Source organism: Habropoda laboriosa, unplaced genomic scaffold (assembly GCF_001263275.1).
Source record: "Habropoda laboriosa isolate 0110345459 unplaced genomic scaffold, ASM126327v1 scaffold440, whole genome shotgun sequence".
Classification (NCBI taxonomy): domain Eukaryota; kingdom Metazoa; phylum Arthropoda; class Insecta; order Hymenoptera; family Apidae; genus Habropoda; species Habropoda laboriosa.
The window spans coordinates 430481-453928 of record NW_017100710.1 but is presented as its reverse complement, the minus strand read 5'-3'; the positions used below and the strand labels follow the sequence as shown (position 1 = coordinate 453928).

Sequence of the window (23448 nt, the reverse complement as noted above, 5' to 3'; positions counted from 1 at the left end):
GGCGCGCGAACAATCGAACCGTGCATCCCATAAAGAACACGCGCTGAAACCACGTTCCCGCTTCGGCTAAAATCTAATTACATCTCCTCTTATATGCAGAGGCTTATATCGATTCATTATACGACCGTAGAAAAAGATTGCTGCTGTTCACGTGACTATTAACAGCACGCCTCACGTGTTCCCGTAACGACAACCAGGCTAGATTTGACGGTAACGAAAATGACTCGACAATAAATTTATGTAGTTAAATTGCCACCCTCGAGTTCGTGCACTTATATGGACGGTCACCGCTTAAAGAGGTTGTTGGAACCCGATGGTATGATACTTCTTTGTAACTGCAGTTTAAAGACGATTACGCAGTAGGTAATTTTAAACGCACGATTTGTTGTAAAACGTAAATGCAAACTGTATATTTTGTAAATCTAAATAATGCGTAATCACATCGTCTCACGTTATTATTCGTGCATTTCTGTTTCATCGAACGGAGTTTTTTAAATTTTCGATTAATATTGTTTCAGTGATCAAAAGACTGATTAATTTTATATGTTGCAACTATATTGATTTTTCTGTGAAGTATAACCAAATGTATGAATTATTTAGTTGTGGTTTGTTGGTAAAGAATTGTATTTCTTTACGGAAGATTTTTTAAAGTACTACAAATCACATGTTTACACGAATATTTTTGGCGGCAATTTAAACGCAATTGACTCACAGAGTATGCGCGTTAAGGGTCGAAGCGACGTTAGCGCCGCCTTGCCGGTAGTAGTTGCGCGCGCACTTCGAGTCACGTTTCTATCACTGGAAGTGTTCAGTTGCCGCTACGCGGCCGCGTGATTCGCAGTTTTTGAAGTTCTCGTTTTGGAAACAGTTCCTCTTTAGAAATTTTAGTGTGTGTGCATGTGCTCTCGGCTTGATTCGAATATGAAACAACGATATTAACTTCGTGTGATTGAACAATGATTCGTCGAATTAATTTTGAGCTTTGAATTTACTCGGTACCGACGTCAAACTGTTCGCGAATAAAAACAATCGATTCGATGATCTTCAAAGTTTCGTCTCAAATATAACAATGCTCGTTAAGTAAATTTGTACGAAGTTACATTACGGTGTGTCGTGTTAAGTTATTTACAAGAAGAGTGTTGGCATGGAATAATTGAATGTTGGCATTAATTGGTAAATATCGAACTTCGATTTGGACGCCATTGAGGTATGAATATTTTTCAACAAACATTTTATTTTGACTTTCATATTATTATCAGGGTCGTTATAACACATTGTATTTTCGAGCAACACAGGTGTTAAGGTTAATAATTCTCGGAATCAAAAGTTCTTAGAAAGCATAACAATAGATAAACAGAAATAGGGATCTCTAGCCAACTGTGTTATTGTTGACTTTTTTTACCACAGTAGCTTCTTTGAAATATGCACAGCTCGAGGCTTCGGTTTAACGGTGCGTTGAGGCGTGCATGATGTAAACAGTATATCCGATTTCAGGAATTTCCTTCACAATTTTTTGCAAAAAAAATTTGCTACGTCACGTAAACTTGAATGTCGAGTAGGATGAATACATATGTATCACCTTTTGTGTCTTTATATGTATGTATTACACTAAAATACAACTGTTTTAGACTGAAATGTAAAGAAAATTGAACGATTGAAAATAATTAATAATATAGAATTGAATGAATTTCTTGACATTCATTAGATAGGAAGATTAAATGCAGATCAATAAGATAGTGCATTTGTGTATTGAAGAAGCAACAGTTGACTGGAGGATGTCACTGAAAATGAATTTCTCATGAACCCAATTAATTCGTTAGAATTTCTGCGATAGTTATACAGAGATTTTTTTTTTAATGAAATTATTTTCATACGGAGAATGAATTAATCTCGTGTAGTGTATCATCAGATATAATAAGAAATTTTTCGAATTAGTATGAATTACTAAATATACTATAAATAGATATTTTGCAACAAAAATTTGTTTTCTTTTTCTTTCTAAAATACGCATATATGATTAAATATGACATTTTTATATCATCATTAATTTTTGTTTCCCTTTTTACCTTGTCTTAATTAGCAAAGTTTTAACAATCATTTCGAAATTTTTTGTTGTTTTGCGTTCTCATTTTGTTTGGAAAAATGAAATCTTGTTTGGTGAATCTTTCAATAAAGACGGTGTTCAATTAAATTTCGTACGATTTGCTTACTATTTAGTCCGAAAGTGCATATTTCAAAATTTTTCATCAGTACATCTTTCCGACTAATAATGAAATAAAACACAGATTCCATTTAGCAATTCCTTTTAAGAAAAAGAGAACAGACGAGGAAAAAAACATCAAGTAAAGCGATCGTAATGTACACAATTATAGATTCGCTCCCTTATTCTTATTTTTAAGAGTAGAAAGAATCACGGCTTAAAACTTAAAGTACTCTCTGGCGGGCAACAAGATTCTCCACTTCCGTGGGATATAATTTCAAAGTGACCGGAGGACTCGTGCTCGACGAGCATTCTTTTGGCAATAAATTTCCATTAAAAAAAAAAAGAAAAAAGTGAACTAATATTAACCTTCTATGACGTCACGTGACTTAGAAGTTACGTAACCATTTATCTATATTATATAGTCTCATTTTATTTGCTTATTTCTAATTTTTTTATATCTATCATTTTTCATATTTATTTTCGCTTCTCCCATCGAAATATAAAATTGTAATCAGTCGTAATTGTTTTTATACTAATTACAATTTACTAATTTACAATTATTATATTTTTCATATTCAGTTTTTCTTCTCCCATGAAAATATAAAATAGTACTAGACTGTAATTTTTCTTCTCACGAACGAAGAAAAATCAGATTACAGAGGGTTTAGGTTTGATTAAAGTATTAATCAAATATTAATACTTTCAATAAAATAACCTCTTATCTATATATCTTCTGTAAATAAAATTTTATCCTCAATACACAAATCTTTATTAAATTTCTTACTCTTCGAAATAACCTTTCACTCGTTGTCGCTAGTCAGCTTCGTTTATTCTAAGAAGGAAACGAAGAAGGATAATTCGTTGGAAGTTTAATCGTAAAATTACCGTAACGAAAAAACATGCCGATACTCTTTAAACGAAAAGTAACATTCGTCCCGTCTATCGAACAACTTACGACGTTTCGATCGGTGTGAAACGAACGAGGCTATGGTCGGAGAGGCTAATTGAATTCGTTCGATTAATTGTGCCGCGATTAAAACGTAAGCGAGTGATTATCAGTCGGTAACATTGGCGGATGGTTTTGGCGTACCAGTTGGCCACCCTGTCTTCGGTGAGTACCTTGTTTCATTATTCAAATTGAATTTCTGCTGGAATTGCCACGTGAACTGTGCACCTCCGAACAATCCAGCGGCAATTATTCCTGAAGCTTCGGTTTGATTATTTTGCGTACTCTCGTGACTCCCGTCGCGGCGCAATTTCGCCGTGTAATGTTCCCAAACAATTCATATTAACTTCCGATTCATTTCGATCCACTTTCGACTCGCGGTAAACCCTTCGGCCATTTTACGTTTGCTATCAAAACGATTGTTCGCGACGTGATTTAAAAACGGGTTTTAAGTCGACTGATAAATATGTATCTCTTGGTGAACAGATATTTCCCTTTCCTATCATTTTTCATATTCAAAATCGTTGCATCTAAAAAATTCAGAATTGCCCAAATTTGGGTGCAATGGTTTTGGATTCTAACCCTACATATAAAATTCTTTTTTATACGATGAAACACTAGAATCGCAGTATTTCAAGTCTCTACGAGTAATTTCATTTTAACCGTTTCGTAACCAGTGGGACGCATATGTCTCACCTGAGTGCTCGAACAAGAATTGATCTGAATTTAGCGTCCATTACAGACGCAACGATCGGTCGATAAGTAAGAAATTCTTTAAAGAATTCGGTCACGAAAGGGTTACGTAAAATGTTCTATTGTCCCATTTGGTATGTTAATTCTTGTAATCGTACGAAATTTCACAACGAGAAGATCGGTAAATAAATAATGCGATGGGAACAATGTTACATGGTTTCTTTATCAATTCGTTGCAAGAAATGAAGACAAAGAAATGATCCTTGCGAGCTGGATAAAATATGTATTATTCAATTGCGAGAATACCGATGCAAGTAGCACGGCATTTTTTTTTTTTGCGAAACTGTTTATTCGCTTTCTGGCTGCATTAACCTTATAAAATATTCAATCTTCCCTTTAGACAGCGGGGGAAATTTCTTAGGATGCGCAGAAACAATTTTCGACGTTGGCGAAGACGTAGTATTCGAAAAAGTAGACTCGGAAGTTTTTTGGTGATTAGAAATTTTTAGGTTATTAAAATTAAGAATCGACCAGTGTCTAATTTTGTTTCTTCGTTAGAAATCATTTTGCGTAGTTTCGGATAGCATTTTGGATATTTAATCCTTTCGCTCCGGAGCACTTGTGACAAAATGTGCTCGTTGTGGACGAAACCAGTCACGTCGATAGCGTTTTATAAATTTTGTCACGAATTTTATTACAGAAATTAGAATTATTTTCTGAAAATAATAATAGTAATTATTATTCTGTTTTCGTAATATTGAATATTAAAATATTTCTTTTTTTGCACTTTTTGTGAACGTATATGTACGCTTTTCGGAACGAAAGGGTTAACGGAGCTCTACAAACGATAATTTGAAAAATGGCCTTTTTATTTATAATTGTTAATTTTGGTGCGACTGTAGAGGGTCTACGGGTCGTATTTTCATAATGTTTCACGATGTACTGGTAAGGCTAACTACGGTGATACCTTAACTCGATAAATTTGTCCAAGAATCAGCCATGTGCTTCCACGGAATGATCGGAACCTCGAACGCTGCTCTCAGTGATCTTGCTTGTTTAGACCATATTGGCCACGAATAGCCGCATAAACCTCTGGAAATAAGTGGAACATAGAGGATCGTTGGTGATCATAAAGATGGTACACTTCGTATATTCTTCGCTTGAAGATATTTATATCTTCGTAAATGCAAAACATAACCCTAACCTAACCCTTTGCATATCAGCGATTTTACTGTGAAACTATTATTTCAGGCTAGTTTTCCTGAAAACACAGTAAACTACCGTTCGTTTTTGACACATTTGTAGTAGAATAATACATTTTTTGAAATCAAATTTATCACGTGTTATTACGTATTAATCTTTAGCATTCTTTCTTATGCCGAGCATCAAAGGGTTAATTGAATTTAAAAACTTTTTTAAACTATTCGACGTTAGTATAAGGATAAATTGCACGAAGGAAAATGATAGAAGAGACGAAAAGAAATTTAAAAAACTTCCTCTGGTTGGAGACTTTTGTGCTCCGCTATAGTTTGACGAAGTTCAAAGCGAAATTCCGTGCATTCACTTTTTATAATCACCATTGAATGTTTAGTAAAAAGCATTAGAAGTTTCCTTGCTGTTTATTCTCCTAGTGCGATTCTTAGGTATTCTAAACTCTGATGTAGAGAAAGATTTTTGATCTATTATACTTAGGCCAGCAGCGTTCGAAACGCAGAGGTAACTTTGTACAGCCGTAAATAATATGCAGAGAACGAAAAATGTCCGGACCAAAATGACGAAAAAAAAAGGTCTCGTCGACTAGCTTTCGATTTTAAATGCTTCGTTTCGTAGGCATGAGATATTGAAATTTTCGAAAAATCTATTTCCGAGTGTGCGCGCGCTCGAAATAGTGGATATTTTGGCTCGTCGAAAAGCTGGTCCCGATGGTCGTGGGAATGATAACGTTATCGTTGCATGAAATACGGTATACCATCGGACACTTTTGCGAATATTGAAACGAGCAACGGGAGAAAAAGTAACGAGGAAAGTTTCTCGGCTCGACGTTTCTTCTTTTGTATCTCGTATACGTGTCCCACGGTACATATAAAATTCAAGGTATCTTCGCGATTAAATATTCAAACTCTCAGAGGATTCTCCTTCATCCGAGGCATCTTTTAGTTTCTCTTATTCTCTCGCGGAGAGAGGACAATTATGTGCCATTTTTTTTACAATTTGCATAATTGAATTGATATTTTCTATAACTTTGCGCAATTCGTTCTTTTCTGCTTCGTCAGACTTTCTTCAGTCTAATGAATTACTTCGTTCGAATATGAAAGACAGGAATTATTATTCGAAGGAAGGGTATCTTTCGAGTGAACTATACTTTTAATCCTATTTCGTTCCATTTTCTTTTTTTTTTTTTTAGCACGAGTATCACAGTTCACCGAACTTTCTTTCTTCACCTACAATTTGCATAATTAAATGAATATTTCGTACGAAGCGAATTTATGTAACTTTACTCAAATCATTCGCTCCTGCTTTCCCTATGTTCGAATAAAGCATAACTAACCCTCCGTTGGTAACTCGGGTCATTGATGACTCAAGCCAAATTTCACTCTTGTATTTCTTCGAAAGGAATTTTTATTTTTATCGAAAAAAGTTTGAAACATTTGACTTAACGAACTATTGCGTAATGTAGCAAAGACCTCGATAAGTATTCCAGAATTTTTTCGGATTTCTTTAAAGCCTGGAACAGTAAACAAATTAAATCTACGGAGTGTCAGAAAATATGTTTACCTACGGAGGGTGAACGACGATAAATTTTCTTTAATCGACGTGTCATATTTTTTGTCGAATTTTTTGTTACCAAACACGTTGATAAAGCTTCTGCGAAATTTTATATCCAAAGTCCGTATTAATGACGAATATGGGAAGTGTATATACGTTCACAGAGCTGAAAGAGTTAAAAACTATCCCGTAATGCAATCTGACAGAGTTGCAACGAGTATAGAAGTTTTGTAAATATCTTGCAAGCAATAACAACACTGTACTTCATGAATGTCGTTCATAGATCGAACGAATAACTTTATGCTCGATTCTATAATCGATACACCGCTCATGTGACGGCGCGCCTCCAGCATTTATGCGTAAAAGCATCGGAATATTCTTGAAAGTGCTTGAAGGACAGGTCTGGAGTGTGTCGAAGGTAATATTGTTTGCATAGGTGAAACGGGAACTTTGTCCCATTTCGATCTTCTTTATTTACAAAATGGTAGTTTTTCTTCAATAATCGAGTGGCTACGAGTTAGATTGATAATAGATTTCGATAGGACTAAAAGGCACCGTATCTTTCTTCTCTTATTTAAATTTTCACAGTTGGTATTTATATTGAATACAGCATTAATATTATATTATTAGTATTTTCACGACAACTAATTACAAGTACAATGAAACATAAATACACGTTCTCGAGAAAAATATGACGGGAACTTTTCCATAGATCTAATGTTATAATTCTCCAGATGAAAGCGGTAGTTTCTGTTTTAAATAGAAAATTATGAAAGAGAAGTACTTTCCTTTGATTCGAGATTGCACACGGTGATTTAGGAGAGAATTAGATACATCAGATTGATGCGAAAGTTGATTAAAAATGAAAATAGCAGTGTTTATGCTCGTTTTGAATTCTCAGGTGTGAAACACAGGTTATGTCTTTACGCTCCTTCCTCGACAGGGTTCAGTGAATTTAAAATGGGTTATTCAGATCATAGACAAGAGTTAATTCTGTATCGTTCGTAAATCGGAAGTTCGTTGCATGTGCCTTCTTATCATTATACCTCAGCTTTCGTTTTTGCCTTCTCCTTTGTATTTTAGAATTTTTAAAAATGGAAAATCATTATGGAACGTGATATTTAACGGACAGCGAAACGAGTTGATACAGAATAATCCTGTTTTGAAGAAGGCGTTGAATTATTCGAGGAAATCCTGCGTAATTTCTTTGAGTTTGTTTCGTTACAAGTAGAACGAGTCGTCAATGGTCAGACAGGGCGTAGTAAATTACTCGATCCTGTATTCTCTAAAAGTATTCTACAATTTCCTGCAAATCTTTCGTTCAAATCTACCGTTGAACGATCGAAAAAGATGTAACTTCCCTTTTTTTGCAGTTTTTAAAATATTTTTAAAATTCAAAGATAAGTGTAACGTTGCGTAAAGTTGGATTTTCATTTGGACGTTTGTAGCAGCATGTTCGCCATTGATTGCTTCTCGGTTAGGCTTCAATTAAATCTCGATTGCCTCTCAATTATAGTGTTTGGTCGAATCTTGGTTAACCTCTGGTTCACTCTTCGTTAGATCCTAATTAGATTCCCGTCGAATTTCTCCTACGTTTCAAAGTTACAACGTCGAATTCTGATATTCGAATAGTTGTTTTAATTCATCCATCTTCTCATCGGTGTTACACCTCGATGAATGCCTCGGCGAGATTTCTAATCAAGAAACTAGCTTCGTTTGTAGAACTTTGAGGAGGGTTTCATTAATAAGTTCGTCGTGGAAAATTTCATTCATTTCGCAATTTGATAGATCATATCGACGAGAAGTATTTTCTGCGACGCCATCGCAAAATCAAATTCTATAAATTCGAAAATTGTCGTTGTAACTTTTGAAACTCTATACATAGTAGAGAAAACGTGATTTCTATTTCAGATCGATTTGGTCATTGGAAAAACGCGAAAAATGATAATCACCGATTTTTATGAAACTTTGATATACACATATTAGTTCTAAAAAAAATATTTGACACGAATTTTTTTATATCGTCAATCCTCCACATTGAAGGAATAAAAATCGCCCTTAAATTTGGAGGTAGTAAATATATCTAATATATCGTGAAAATTATTAGAGATAGAGAAATACCGTAACTTGACGAATTTCGTATTTTTCAGCAACAAATTTAAAAAATAAAAGCTAATAAATAATTTTCACCAAATATGCTTATTATCCTCGTATTTCAGGGCGATTTTACTCCTTCGATGTGGAGGATTGTCGATAAAAAAAAATACATGTCAAACTTTTCTTTTCAGTACTATCGTATACCAAAGTTTCATCAATATCGGTGATTGTCACTTTGGATTGTTCGTTAAGAATTCGTTAAAAAGAGAAGAGGAAAGAAAGGATTTCAAGCTGCACCCGTTGCATTGCAGTGCAACAACGGTGGAAGCGTGCGCTTCATCGATAAAAGTGTATCGTCGGTGCCTAATAGATTCGTGGTTTTAGCGTGCCGTAGAGAGATTCGCGCGGCACGCATGCACAGTGGTTGCAAATTGTGCGCGCGTCATGGTACAGTACTGTTCAATTGAATAGCCTACCTATTTTTTTCTTCTGCCTTCATATCCTTTCCCATAATTTTCCGAATCTTTAATTGCAATATTTCGGTTTGAGTATCCTTCTTCTTTCGAAGCTTCTACTTTCCCAATCTCCTCAGCACTCAATCACGTTCCACGACCCACAGCAACGCGATAGTAACAACAATAAAAAATCTTTCTGTTCGAGTTGTACAACTATTGTTGAACAATTGTGTTTACCTGCTGCGGATAATTGTTAACTGAGTGTCATTGAACAAGTGAGGCTATTTAAGTGAACAGCACTGTACTATAGGATTGAATACAGCTACTCTCTCGTGGTTAATGGCCACGTTGAGAGCATTATTGGGTGACCTTCGATGACCTCCTCTTCCTCCGTCGCCATCTTCGTTCCTAGCACGTGTACTTCCGTGGTCAAAATAAACGTGGTTTACATCAATCGACCCAATTCCCGAGTTACCAACCGATCGTGTTCTGATATACGAACAATTTACGAGGCGAGCCCATGTGCAACTTAGTAGGCGCGGTCAGTTGACGTTCCTTCGATTATTCATCGGTCAGATTGACCAACTGACAATAAGTGGTCCGGTGAATTATTTATTTCACCGAGCAGGTGATAAAAGTCGAGTCAGATTTAGCTATCTTTTAACCTTTGGACAGCGGATGGCGCGATAGTTGCACGCACGGCGGATGCCGGGTCAAATATGACCCAGTACTAAAATCTTCCTCCTACGCAAACGAATGGACATTTTTTTTTTAAATTTTACTAGGCAGTATATCGTTTAAAATTATAGAAATGTATTATGATGAAAATAAGAAATTCTCTGTTTCGAATTCTGGTTGTGAAAGAAGGGACATCTATGAGCTGGGTCAACGACGACCCGGCGTTCGCCGTTCGAAGGTTAAAAGGTTCCGGGCAATAGGGTTGTTTTATTTATAGACTACTGGAGGATTGGAGTGGTCAAAGTAGCTGGTTTTTGATTGGTACATTTCATAGAGAATCATGGAAAATTTGCTGTTGCAAAATATCACAGAATAGTAATTTAATTAATCGTGTGTTTAAAAAACGAGGCGAGTAACGCTTTGATATCGCGTATTTAATACAAGTGAAATTTATAAATAGTTAACGGTTTAGCGGTTTGCTGACAGAATAAGTTGGAAATTGGAAATTTTAGAAGTAACTAGCTTTTGAATATAATACGTACCGTGTGGAGATAATGGAGTTTGAAATTTCGATTCTGGGAATAAGTAAATCGAATTAGAGGGAATGTGAAATAGGTGCGAAATAATTCGGTACACGTGTTATATATTTCAGTAATTGGAGCCATTTTCAATTCAGTTTGCATACTATAAAAATAAATCAGCGTTATCCGCCCTTTTCGATCCTACGAAAAGGAGATTGCCATTAGATAGATCGAAATGTACACGCTCGATTTACCTTTGGAATAGATCTTTGGAACAATAAATCTGGTGAAATGGGTTGCTACAGACGCAAGGGGAATATATTGAAGTTCTCGAACGAGCAGGATTAATGTGATAATGCCATGCAACGAATTTTGAATACGAGAGTGTCGGTAAAAGTATGATTAATATTTTTCTCATGAATAGAAGTGAATAATTTATCACGTGTTCGATTGAATTTGAAAATTTCGTTTAAAACTGTTTCCAAAAAAAAAAAGAAGAAAATTGAGTAAAAATAGCAATGTTTTGAATATAACAAGATGAATAGCCCCGTTATTCTCTGCTTTGATTTAAGATAAACCTTGAGCACACTTTCACAAGATTTATCGAATGAATGCTATGTCGAATGGTCCATCGTGGGCTCAAGCTTGTTGCGTCATTTGTTCAGTCTGGATTGTGATTCTGTTGTTGCAGCTGTTCTTCATAACACTTTGACTGCTGGGATGACTTCAAGCTGTTGCAAAGTAAAAGTATACGATCGTGCAGAATCCACTTGAAAAGTGAATCATATCGATGCAAAACTATCAACATGGAGATATACATTATCACATTTGATAAAATCATTTCTGGAAAATGAAACTGTCGTTAGTCTCTAAATAACAATGTCATGGAAGAAATTCAGGCGTGATCTAAGAAGGCTAACGCGGAAGTCGAGATGTCAAACGAAATAATTATTATATCATAATTGATCAATGACCAAGAATAACTTTTAGTCTTCTATTTCGTTCGTTATTTTCTGGGACGATTTTTTAAGGAATAATTTCTCCAATTTCTATATTTTCAATTTTTCGATTCTTCAGATTTTCACTTATTCGATTTTTCTATTTTCCAATTATTCAATTCTTCGAATTTCCAATTTTTCAATTTTCCATTTCAACCTCAAACAGAGTACACTTTAGTGCCAAAGGAGGAAAGATCGTTTACCATGTAGCACGAGATACTCAACCCCGTTGGGTGTTCCCGAATCCACTTCTCAGATGTCCCAATGGCGGTGCACCAAGCCCATAAAAACTCGTCGCCAGATACGAATTTGGTTGCCGAATGCGCGCGGTTTTCTTCACAGTACGATACACACTTAATCGATAGCCTGGTTCTGATAAGATTGTCGTACGGTGCGGTCTTGTGCTATCAAATCAGGACGAAGCGGAACAGAGAACCTTTGCGCGCCCATTCGCTTCTCCCTTGAGAAGTCTCTTCAATGTGCAAAAGAAACGTCTCTCTGTGTGTGTTTATATATATATCTGTGAATGTGTATAGAGAAAATCCAGAGAGAAAAGAGAGAGAGAGAGGTTGTGATAACACGTCAACAGACCATATACGCTTTCTTTATTTGCTTTCGAGAAGTCTTGCTCGGTCATCTAAGCGTCTTTCAGAAGCGAGAAATAAAAATAAACCGCGTTCCACGGTTCGACGCGGCTTCATGGACTTCTTCTGTTCACGAATGTTCCTCGCTGCTCTGCTGGAATTATTTATTTGGTTTTTTCAACCGATTTCCAGGTCCGAAATTTTCTTCTTAGATGTGTTGATGAAAGAGGTATAAATGATTGTGCGTTTGATTCGCGTACTATGATGCTGTTCTGTTTATTTTTTTCACGGAAAATCAGTCGATCGTTGTTACTGCGATGAGTGTATACTGGTAAAACACACTAACAGGGGAAGTTCGGTACTATACAGCTTTGAATTTAACTTTTTCCCCCCATATCTTGTACGGTTTTGTAAATATTCACGATAATGCGAAAACTCAGAATTTCTTCGATGGATTTTCGTTGTTAGCGTTACTTGAACTACATTTCTGCCGAGTTTCAAATTTTTTTGAAACCTTTGAAACCGTATCATTTATTTAATGCAATAAATTATTAAATTCTTGCACGCAGCTGCCATGCTCGCATAATTGCAGAACACATACATTTCCCTTCAAACTCGGATGTCACTGTTATGCTAGTGTGCTGTAATTATACCCGTAAATTTATGGTTTTGTTACCGCATCATATTGCTTCAAATTAATGTTACTAAGCTTCACAATGTGTATAAAATGATATATATTTTCTTCGAAAGTGAGTCGTCTCAAGATAAATTTCAGTCGTTTCGTTGTAAATTTGTTTCGACTGGAATCGGTGAAAAATTCTGTCGAATGCAAAGGGTTGATATACAGGGTGAACCTTAAATTATTCTCTTATTAGTGGATCGATGAAAAATGTTTTTTATATCGCAAATAATACGGTTCAAAGAGATTCGTAAAATAATCATAGTACATATACTTTTTAGTAAATCTTCATTTATCTACAAAAATCTGAAAGTTACCTTGAAAACTTCGAAAGAAATTGCTATTGCCTCCGGTCCCCGTATAACACGATCAAAAAATAAAAAGAAAAGGAACATAGAAATTCTGAATTTGTGATTTTGTAATTTTGAGTTAATTAAATTTGGCCCAAAAAGCGACGTCGGTGGAACTTAATTTGTATTACCTATATTTCCGGCGTTACAGAGGGTCCTTTTTTATATGGCAAAATGTTTTTTAATATTCAATATTGCTTGTCTAGATTTCGAATTAATTGGAAATATAAAGCGACACAAGTGAATCGGTGCAGAATATTATTTACTCTTGCGTTGTATTCGTATCGATAGAATCTGATAGTATAAACTCTGTTTGCAGGCTCGTTATTAACATTTGTAACGATGAAACTTATCAAACGTAATTAATGCTAACGTAAATAGTACCGTGAAAACGGAGAATTAATCTGTTTCGAAATTTGGAACGAAACTGCTGTGATTTTTTTGAAATCATTCGTTTGTCTCAATTTTCTAGAATTGAAATATTCGATTTTTCACGGAAATGTTAAAAAAAAATGAAGATTGATATGGGCAATTTTAGCATACAAACGTTCACATTTTGATACACCGAATTAGCGAAGAAAAAATAAACGCGAGCTTATGGAGCAAATATTTTGATTCGTTTCATTCACGTGAAAGGATCAAGAATGAATCCATTGACTGCACGCTGTTCAATGATCTATTTAGTGATCGCGTTTAATTCCATCTTGTTTCAAGTTACGCCTGAAGACTGTTTGTTAAAAAAACAAAAAAAAAACAGCTAAAACTTGTTTGATGTTTGGTTGCACCAACGAGAAGTTGTGCATCACGTAAAGGTGTGTTAAGCGTGCCGTGAATTCTAATCGAAGTTGTTAAGTTACGCCTTTCTTCGTTGTTGTAGTCAGGGTGGTAAGAAATTCTCCTGTCGTAAAACCGGAGGTAAGTTGCAGTAATGTTATCAACGCGTTTGTAAGTTAGTCGAATGCCTATTTTTATACTTGACAACGCATTTTAAGGATTGAAAAGTTTTAAGACTGCGGATATTTATGAACACTTGTAATATATTGAAATGTGCAAATAAAATATGTGAAATATGAAAATATAATATACGAATATATGTAGAAAATATGCGGATTTTTATGCATTTATGGAAAATTTGAGGGCGCAGAAATACACAGAATACACATAATAAGCAAAAATATATAAATAAATCGAAAATATAGCACACAGTATAATATTTAACGAATAAACGAATTGCCTATCTGTGTAGCTTGAAATTGTTTAATTATATTCATAAAAATATGAATTTGCATAAAAATCCGCAGTCTAGTAATAAGTAATATTGAACATATGCCATAATAATGGAACCTTCGTTATTCAAACATTATGATTATAATTGTTTGTTTGATTTATTTTTCACATTTAAAAACTTGTTCTGGAAAAACAGTTGTATATATTTTTGTGAAGTTCAATTGGAATTACAGAAGGACTTTTTATTTTAACAATTTCCATGTTTTGACATATAGGGATGTATCGTTTTATTAATTAATCTATAATACCATAAATTATGTAGGAAATTCACAATTGAAATTTCATTTATGTATGGAAAGTCACAATTAAAACTGTTATGGATTAAATTATGGAAATTTATAATTGAATGTAATCAGATAATTTTGAAGATCAACATTTTTGAAATTGTGTTACAGATATCAGTCTCTACTGTAGACTTAAAATTAAATATAAAATCATTTTTGATTGTCACTTTGAAACAATTTTTCATTGTCCTACTTTACCCACATTCTACTTTATTACCTACCTAATTACCCACCTACTTTACCCACAGAAAGTTTGCACATACGTGGTTTTGGAATAAGGGAAAAGATATCGTTCCTCGAATAAATAAATAAATAAATAGATACATAAATAAAATATTCAGTTTCTATGTTATTATTGTTCTTTCCATTGATTGCTGAAATTGATTTGTCAAAAATTTGACACTATGATAATAAATGTTACGTTGAAGTAGATCAGGTGCAATTTCCCTTTGTTTATTAAAGGTTAATAGAGAACTGTCCTACCGAGATATCTAAATGGAAATGTTATCGACTGATTGGGCAGCTGTATCGAATTATGAAATTCATTTGTTACACTCGGTCTGTTTTCTTGTTACGTGACGAAATTACGCAACATTTTCACAGCCGGTTAGAATTGTGTCACGTTTCCGCGACTTCAACGCTAAGAAAAGATTCGCCCCGTTTCTTTGTGATTCGTTTTATTCTTTGACGTTGGCCAGCGTTTGTCGGATATTTCATTCTCTCGTCAGAACTTTTCACACGGCACTGGATGATCCATCGGAAATAGAACCATCACTTATTTTCTTGGTCGTTGAATGTTAAACAGTGTATTCGAAACAAATGTCTAAAGTTAAACAAAATGCTGATCGTTAATCATTCTTTCTCTCGATATCGCAACGTCTTCTTTTTACGTGGATTGTAAATTTTTTGAAAGAATTTCGAGCTTCAAATTTAACGAAGAAAAAGAAATGGCTGGTTTGAAATGTAACAAATTGAAAACTTTCCAAGTTGAAGTACGACTAATTGGAAATTTTTAGAATTGGAAATATAGTAAATTGGAAATTTTTATGTGGAAATGGAAAATGTTCCCAATTGAAAATATAGCAAAGTGAAAATTTTCCGAATTGGAAATATGGCAAACTGAAAATTTTCCGAATTGGAAATATGGCAAACTGAAAATTTTCCGAATTGGAAATATGGCAAACTGAAAATTTTCCGAATTGGAAATATGGCAAACTGAAAATTTTCCGAATTGGAAATATGGCAAACTGAAAATTTTCCGAATTGGAAATATAGCAAAGTGAAAATGTTCCCAATTGAAAATATAGCAAACTGAAAAGTTTCAGAATTGGAAATATAGGAAACTAAGCATTTTTATACTTGAAATTTGGCAATTTGCAAAGCTTCGAATTTCACATGTAGCAAATTGAAAGTTGAAAATATATAGAGTCTATAATATTATTATCCTTAATTTCCCACGAGGCCTTTTTTCTCCATATCAGGAGACTGGGTGCATTAAACTCGTTAAAGTTCGCGTGAAGTTACGCTTTTAAACTGGTATTTAAGCCACGCTTAAAATCTCGTACGTGTCCTGGCGTGGAACGCGACCAGCAATCATACTTCTGCTGGGATCTGTTACGCTCTCCAGGCCGTTGTTTTAGCTGACACGAAACGGTTTGTAAGGTATTATTCGAGCATCACGATACTACACTGGCTGGTAATTGATAAGGGAGGAAAAGTCTCGTGAAATGCGGAACGTAGCGAACAACCGACGTATATCAGCATTCCTCCTACCCTTTTGTTTTCGAAGTTTCGCAACCATGACTTGTGAGGAGTTCGGAGGTGGCAATTAAAACCAGGAACAAAGAAGTCTATAATTTATTTTGCCGTGAAACTTGAAATTAGATAAAACCCCTTTAGAATATTGATGCAAATTCGATTGTTTCGTTTCTTAATTAGCAAATTGAACGTAATTCTATATTGCTGATAAATTCTAGATTATACTACTTGTACATAGTAATTTATGTACGTAATTGGTACAATTCATACGGGTCTGAAATTGAGCTTCGGTAATTAACAGTACGCATTTTCAGTGTATTCACCACAAATTAGTTCAACATGCTACGTTCTCACGATAAAACTGGCGAAATTTATGTAGTCGACGGTATAGGATTTAATTTATTTGGGATTTTAGTTGAAATTTTACTTTTCGACGAAATTAGATCTCGAAAATTGGATGGAAGTGAAATGATAGATTTCTTGGGATTTTTTCTCGAAACAAATTATTACGAGGCTGACTTTATGGAACATTTCTATTTTTGGGAAAAATTCATCGTGAAAAATCGATCGCGAAATTTTTATTATCGACAGAGTAATTGCAGAGTGAAATTTTTTCTTTTAAACGAAATAAATTTCTAAAATTGAATAAAAATGAAATAATAGATTTTTAATATCCAGTGGAACGAAGATATTACACGGCAATACAAATTGTTTCTGAAAATATCTTCGTTTCTATGTAAATACCGACCATACATCTAAAGACACTGGAAGAATAGTTCTTAGGGTGGTTTTCACGTAATATAAGGCGTGATTTTCAACCAAATAAAACGCCTTTACGATGTGCTATTAATTTCATCGGTGCAAAGTTTAATTAACCTCGTTTACCTCGACGAACGTTTAATTTCTGAATTTACATACTTCCGAATGCTAGAGACGTTTTCATGTTTTTGCTGGGATAAAGTTCATTTTCAAAATTTATTCCAGCGAAGATCTCGAACTCCTGAAAGAACCATTGATCAAAACGAAATTTAATTATTATTACTATTTATTAATAATATTTGTCTACTGGCTATAAAATAGGGTTTCACTTACAAATTAACCCCTAGCCTTATAATGACGAGTCACATTGCACTCTCCAGACTTATAACTAAGTTTTCTCATCTTTACTTTCATTTTATTAACGCTATAACTTACCGACCGGGTCAAAAATTACCCATTAGCAACTTTCCAAAAAAGTGAATATTCGACAGTGGTAAGTATTGTCCTTCGTAATTTTCCGACTTTATTTTCTATATGTATACTTCTATTTGTATCGATAGGAATCTAATTTTTCAATCACGTTTTACTTACATAAAAATTCACTTTTAGAAAGTTGCTAATGGATCACTTTTGACTCGGTCGGTCATTGTAGTGTTAATTACATTTCCTATTATCTGTTCTTTCTCACTTTCGACTCGGTCGGTCATTATAGTGTTAATTACATTTCCTGTTATCTGTTCTTTCTCACTTTTGATTCAGCCACTATCTCTTATCCCTTATCTTCCTCTTCTTATCTTCTAGATATCATCTCAACCACTCAACTATTTTTTCACAGTTTCTTCTCCCCGCTATTTCTTCCAATCTCACGCTTTTTCACCCTCGAACAGCGAAATTTAATTTTGAGACCGAATGACGCAAATGCAGTGAACTTGATCGATGGAAATGAAATCAAACGTTGGAATGAAACATGTAAAGTCATCGGAGTCGACGATGCGCGTTTTTGACGCGAGAGTCAACAAAAGTGTCGCTAATTGAGAATCGGAAATATTAAACGACTGGAAATTTAACGATTGTCAAAATTTCAACGTGCGTTTTACTACGGGATATTTAACAGTCAAGTCTGCTCTACCGATAACAATTATATTACAGAAATATCACGTTTTGCCTATTATATTAATATTTTATATTTACTGAAACATAAATACCGAGTGTGAAAATTTAAAAAATAAGAGAAACATATGTACATACTTTTAGTGCCACTGATTTACAAGCGATGGAAAATTTCGCATGGACCTAAAATAGGTGAAGTTTGTCGCAATGAATAAATTAAATAGTATCGCGGTTGGCTATCTGTTGAATTGTCGCATAATCTAAATCATTTCATGGCTGTTGCACTTGTAACGTTTTCGCGGAGTGAATTTCAGAAGTGTCGCCGCGAGTCATAAGAAATAACGTTAGAATATTTGTTCCGATGGAATACGCGGCAGATTAAAGCGTGAAACGTGGAATTTCATCGCTTTCGTAATGAATCCGATTACACGAACGAACGCAAGGTTCTTGCAATTTCACCTGGAACAGAATCCCTGTTCGAATTCTCAAATCTCTTTCGATCTCTATAATCTCTTTTTATGCTTGCATAATCAACGCTGAAGTTACGATGTTTCTCTGTTATTTTTTCTTCCACAACTGGCATGCACTTGCAATTATTTTCAATTTTAATGAATGGAATTGAAATTATTTTCAGATAGTAAAGGAATTCAATACTCTGAGACCTTGATAAGTGAGTATTGAAATGGCAAAGAAATTAATGGAAAAATTTTCTCGTATTTTCTGTTTCGAAGCTTAATTTGGAGTTTGATGCGCTGAGTTACCTTTGCAATCTCTAATGTACTTAGTTTGATGTTGATTATTTTCAACTAATCCCTCAATTTGATCGTTGCCAACTTTCATTGGCTCTCCAGAGCGTGGAGTGACTTCGACAGAAAAATTTCATGCATAAAATTTGACAAACTTAAAACACCCTCGTGCACATATTTCTGTTTTTGTTTTGCACTGAAGTTTTATCCTTACGATAGTAATACCACAGCATAATGTGTTGTTGAATGCCAAGTTGAATCTTTAAACTAAAATTTAAGGCAAATTTTTTTGCTATTTTTACCCTTACAATAACAATACAGCATAATATTAGTCGAAAACACTTCTTATTTCCTTCCATTTCGTTTTCACGTGACGATCTTTCGTTTGCAAACGACGCGTCAAAATGTCCACTTTCAGATTCCATTTGCAAACGTCAGAACAGACTTTTTGGCCAACCCGTGAATATAACAAAGTACAAATACATTTTTACTCTCATTTGAACAAATTTCAAAAGCATTTCTGGATAGAAAACTCGTCGATCGAAATCTGATTACAAGTCGCGTGTGTCCAACTCGCGTCTAATCACTCTTGGCGGACCGAAATCGATTCGAATTCTTGTGTCAAACGCGGCAAAAACTTCGTTTGACACAGGTTGACTCTCAGGTTGCTGGAAGCTACCGCGTTAAATTGAAGCCTCTAGGTCGATTCGTTGATTGGTTTCGCTTACTTTTCGCTCGATTCAGTTTACGACGGGAGATTTCTTCTCGCTGGGAATATGCGTTGAGATTGAAAGAAAGAAAAAAAGAAACGAACGCGTGTATACTTGCACAGTGGACCGAGAACAAGGATGAAACATGTCTCAGGGATTTTAAGCCCGACAGGTGAGAATGTCTCCCCTTTTTCCCATTTCAGCACCCCTGTTACGCAGTACGCCGTCGCTTTTACACAATGATACTCTTTTTAATCGCATTCGATGCGTTAAACGCTCCACGTCGTGAAACTACAGCGATGAAAAATGGCCTGGAACTATTCTGTAGTTAGTCTGACACATTCAGCGTAGGCAATGTCTTCTCGGGTTAGAATTCGTACGAACAGATGTGTTGGAAGTATCAGTTGAAAATAGGAGGAGTTTGGAATGTTCGAAATTTGTCTATGCAAATTGATTGTATCGTGAGTATAGTATTTGAATTTTCTAAAATTCGGGGTTTCAACGCGTAATCTGTAGTCAAGACTTTGCGAGGAAAGGGAGTTTTTGTAAGTCTAAGGGAGAAAGGTTTTCAAAGTTCTAAAGGGAGGTGTTAAACATTGGCCATCTTCGTCTTCTTTAGATACTGGTCCATCTGGAAAATAATTATTGAGAAAATTTGCATTGAATTTTTGACAAATTTTATTTATCACTGTAAATTGATTGTAAATATAATACTTAAACTTTTTTAAACCCGGGATATAATCTTTTAAATACGCAAAAGCTTCGTTTTGTCGGCGAAACTGATTCACTTTCGGAGAAGCCGAAAGCCTTGCACTTTCAAATTTGTCACGCGTTAAATTTTTGAGAAATTTTATTTATCACTGTAAATTGATCGTAAATAGAGTACTTTGACTTTCTAAAACTCGCGATATAATCCTTTAAATACGCAAAAGCTTCGTTTTGTCGGCGAAACTGGAAGTCTACTGTTATTCACCTTCAGAGAAGCCGAAAGCCTTGCATTTTCAAATTTGTCACGCGTTAAATTTGTTTATCACTGTAACACTGTTGTATCATAAATATAACACTTTAACTTTTCAAAATTCACGATTTAAGCGTGTAGTCTACAGTTGTCGCAAAGTTTTGTCATTTTTCCAATTTACTTTATAACATTATTCCTCCGTTTATACTTGTGTTATTCGAGATTGCCGAAGTTTCACTCGTTGCAATGATAAATTACTGGAATCGTGCCATCCGAGGGGTATAAAAAGACGCGCGTAACTAACATTTGACTCTTTTAATTTCCTCGATAAATCTAACGTTAGGCGACAAATATTTCGCGGGAAAGATTGTAAAACTATAGGGGACGGGATGGAAAACGAAAGGAAATTTACCGAGAATCGTGAAGGAATTGTAATTTCACGGTTCGCAGTGTCGACGACGTAAATGTCCAGTTATTGAATCACGGGGGAAATAATTCACGATCAAAGGAACCGGGCGCGGATTGAATGGGCAACAAGTGTTGCCCGGTTGAATTCAGTAGCCTCGAGACTCGGCAAAATGTATCCTCGAGGCTGTTCGCGATGCGATAAATCCGTGAATTACATCGTTGACGGTGTTTCTGTGGCAGCTGAAATAATAACACACGTGGTCCGAGGTATATGTTTTATCCCGCTGATAGGCAAACAGTGATTTTCAATTCGACGTGTTCCTTTAGAATGACGTGTTCGACAGACGATTCCGCAATCTTGTTTTATTAGCTGCTTTGTTTTATTTCGTTCGATGGAGAACGACCAAACAGGGCCGCGTTCGTGCTTCGAGAGGCCCTAGGCGCAAGATCATTATGACGCCTCAAAAGAACGAGTCTATTGTTGTCAAATATAAATTAATCAAATTCGTATGCGTCTTTGTTTAAGTTTGTTGAAACTGAAAGTCGACATTTAAATAATAACTCGTTTTAATGAAATAATAATACAACATTGGTAATGGTTGGATTATTAGGAGAAATGAGTGGTAACAGCAAAAATGATCAACATACCGAGATAGGTTAACCCCTATGATTTCTTTTCCGGCTATGCATCTAAGCGTCAGCCATTTAGTGTTTAGTGTTATAGATTAGTTACATTTAGTAATTCTCAGTGTTACAAATTAAATCGAAAGTTAGGATTATGATTAATTTTTCTTAGCAACACGTTACCGACCGGTAACGGTTGAACATCCTACGCACTTCCGACCGCTCACTCGGTCACAGATACATCGCTGACACCGGCTCTGTTTGGACTCTAGGCTATCGCACCGGGAATATATGCTCTTTTTCTTATACCTATAGAAATGTTAAATCAAACTTTGACCGATTAATAGGCTATCGGTCGAAAAGCGTCGGCGGCAAAAAAGCGATTAATAGGCTACCCGGTCGGTAAGCGTTGGCGGCAAAAAGTTGATTAATAGTTATACCGGTCGGTAAAGTGTTAATATAACTATTTTTGTCACATCTTGAGTAGAATTTCTATCACGAGTCTTACTCGTTGTTATAGGTTAAGGGGTTAATATAAACATATATAGAAGAATAATATAGTAACCATTTGTTTAGTATGGGTGGACGCTGATATGCTTTCTTTTTCGTTAGCGTTTTGTCGATCTCTTATGATTGTGCAGAAACGTGCCTTCCTTGCGTATAAAAAAATAAAGAAGAGTTTACAATTGAAATACCATCTTTTAATTTATTATCTAAATCCAATAGTAATACGTACGTTTGCATTGGAAAGAGTATAAAAATAAGTCAGTTCAGATTTAAATTAAAAAATGTTAATAAACAAAAGTTGCTTTTATATTACGAATTTAGTATTTGAAAATAAGGCTATTTTTTATATAGCTGCTTGCGAGGAGTAATAGTTTTAAAATGTGACCAAGTCGACGTTGAATTTCGACGAAATCTTTCTCCAATGACGGTTATTTCGTCCGAGTGACCTTTTTTCTTCTCATATTTCCTCTCTTCTGTTTGCTTTTTTTTCCACCGCTGCTTTTCGAGCAGTATAAATATCAGTTTCACTCGGTATTTTGTATCAGCTCTTCGTTCATTTGGTTTTCCTTTATTTTGTACGTTTGGTGAATCGTTTTGTTTCGACGTTAATAATAAAAACATTCGAGAATTACTTCTCAAGGATTTCAATCGTATTTCACGATAAATTTGTCTGGAGCGAATTACAAGTACTAATGGAGCGGATCGTTTCGATTATTCGCGATGAAGTTTAATTATTAAAACTTAACGATATTTTATTAATAGAACGATGCGTGTTTCAGGTGTACAAATTGCATTGTTTCGAGCGATTAATGTAACAAATGTATCAAGTATGGGGTATGATATTCGAGGAAAGTTTAATTAATTAGTAAATCCATTAATTATTTTACACATCATTGCGTCAGACCAAATGCAATTTCATTATTATTACGCGATGCTTGTTGCACGAGAGTAGTACTCGTTTTGGATTGCGTATTCTAAAATTAGGTATTCCTCGATAAAGAAGTCAAATAATATTCGGTTGACCAATAGGCGAACAACATGTTCCAATTTCTCGGTCGAAGAAAGAAGTAGTCGGTAGGCAATAAATTATTGGGTCATCGTGAAAGCTTCGATAAATCCGCATCTATAATTGTGTACACGGATTTTTATCGTGAAATTAAGCCTGACATTTTTCCATCACTTAAAAAAATTCAGCTGCTTCATTTCAATTTTTTTATTGGTAATTTTCAAATCATTTATTGCACTGAGTTTAATTTCATTTTCTTTCTCGACAAATCTGGGGAAAAATTGAGTTAATCAGATTGATCGATTTGTATTGGGTCATCTT

The 23448-nt window shown here is 34.9% G+C and overlaps 1 protein-coding gene across 1 annotated transcript in view; it reads left to right on the top strand.

Annotated features, from left to right (window-relative positions):
* Positions 1-1141: 1141 nt before the first annotated feature.
* The window catches only part of LOC108577029 (calcitonin gene-related peptide type 1 receptor-like), a 213834-nt gene continuing 191527 nt past the window's right edge, over positions 1142-23448 (top strand). The window contains exon 1 of the mRNA XM_017940112.1: positions 1142-1207. The gene's annotated coding sequence lies outside the window, so the exon portion shown is untranslated. The remainder of the gene's footprint in view (positions 1208-23448) is intronic.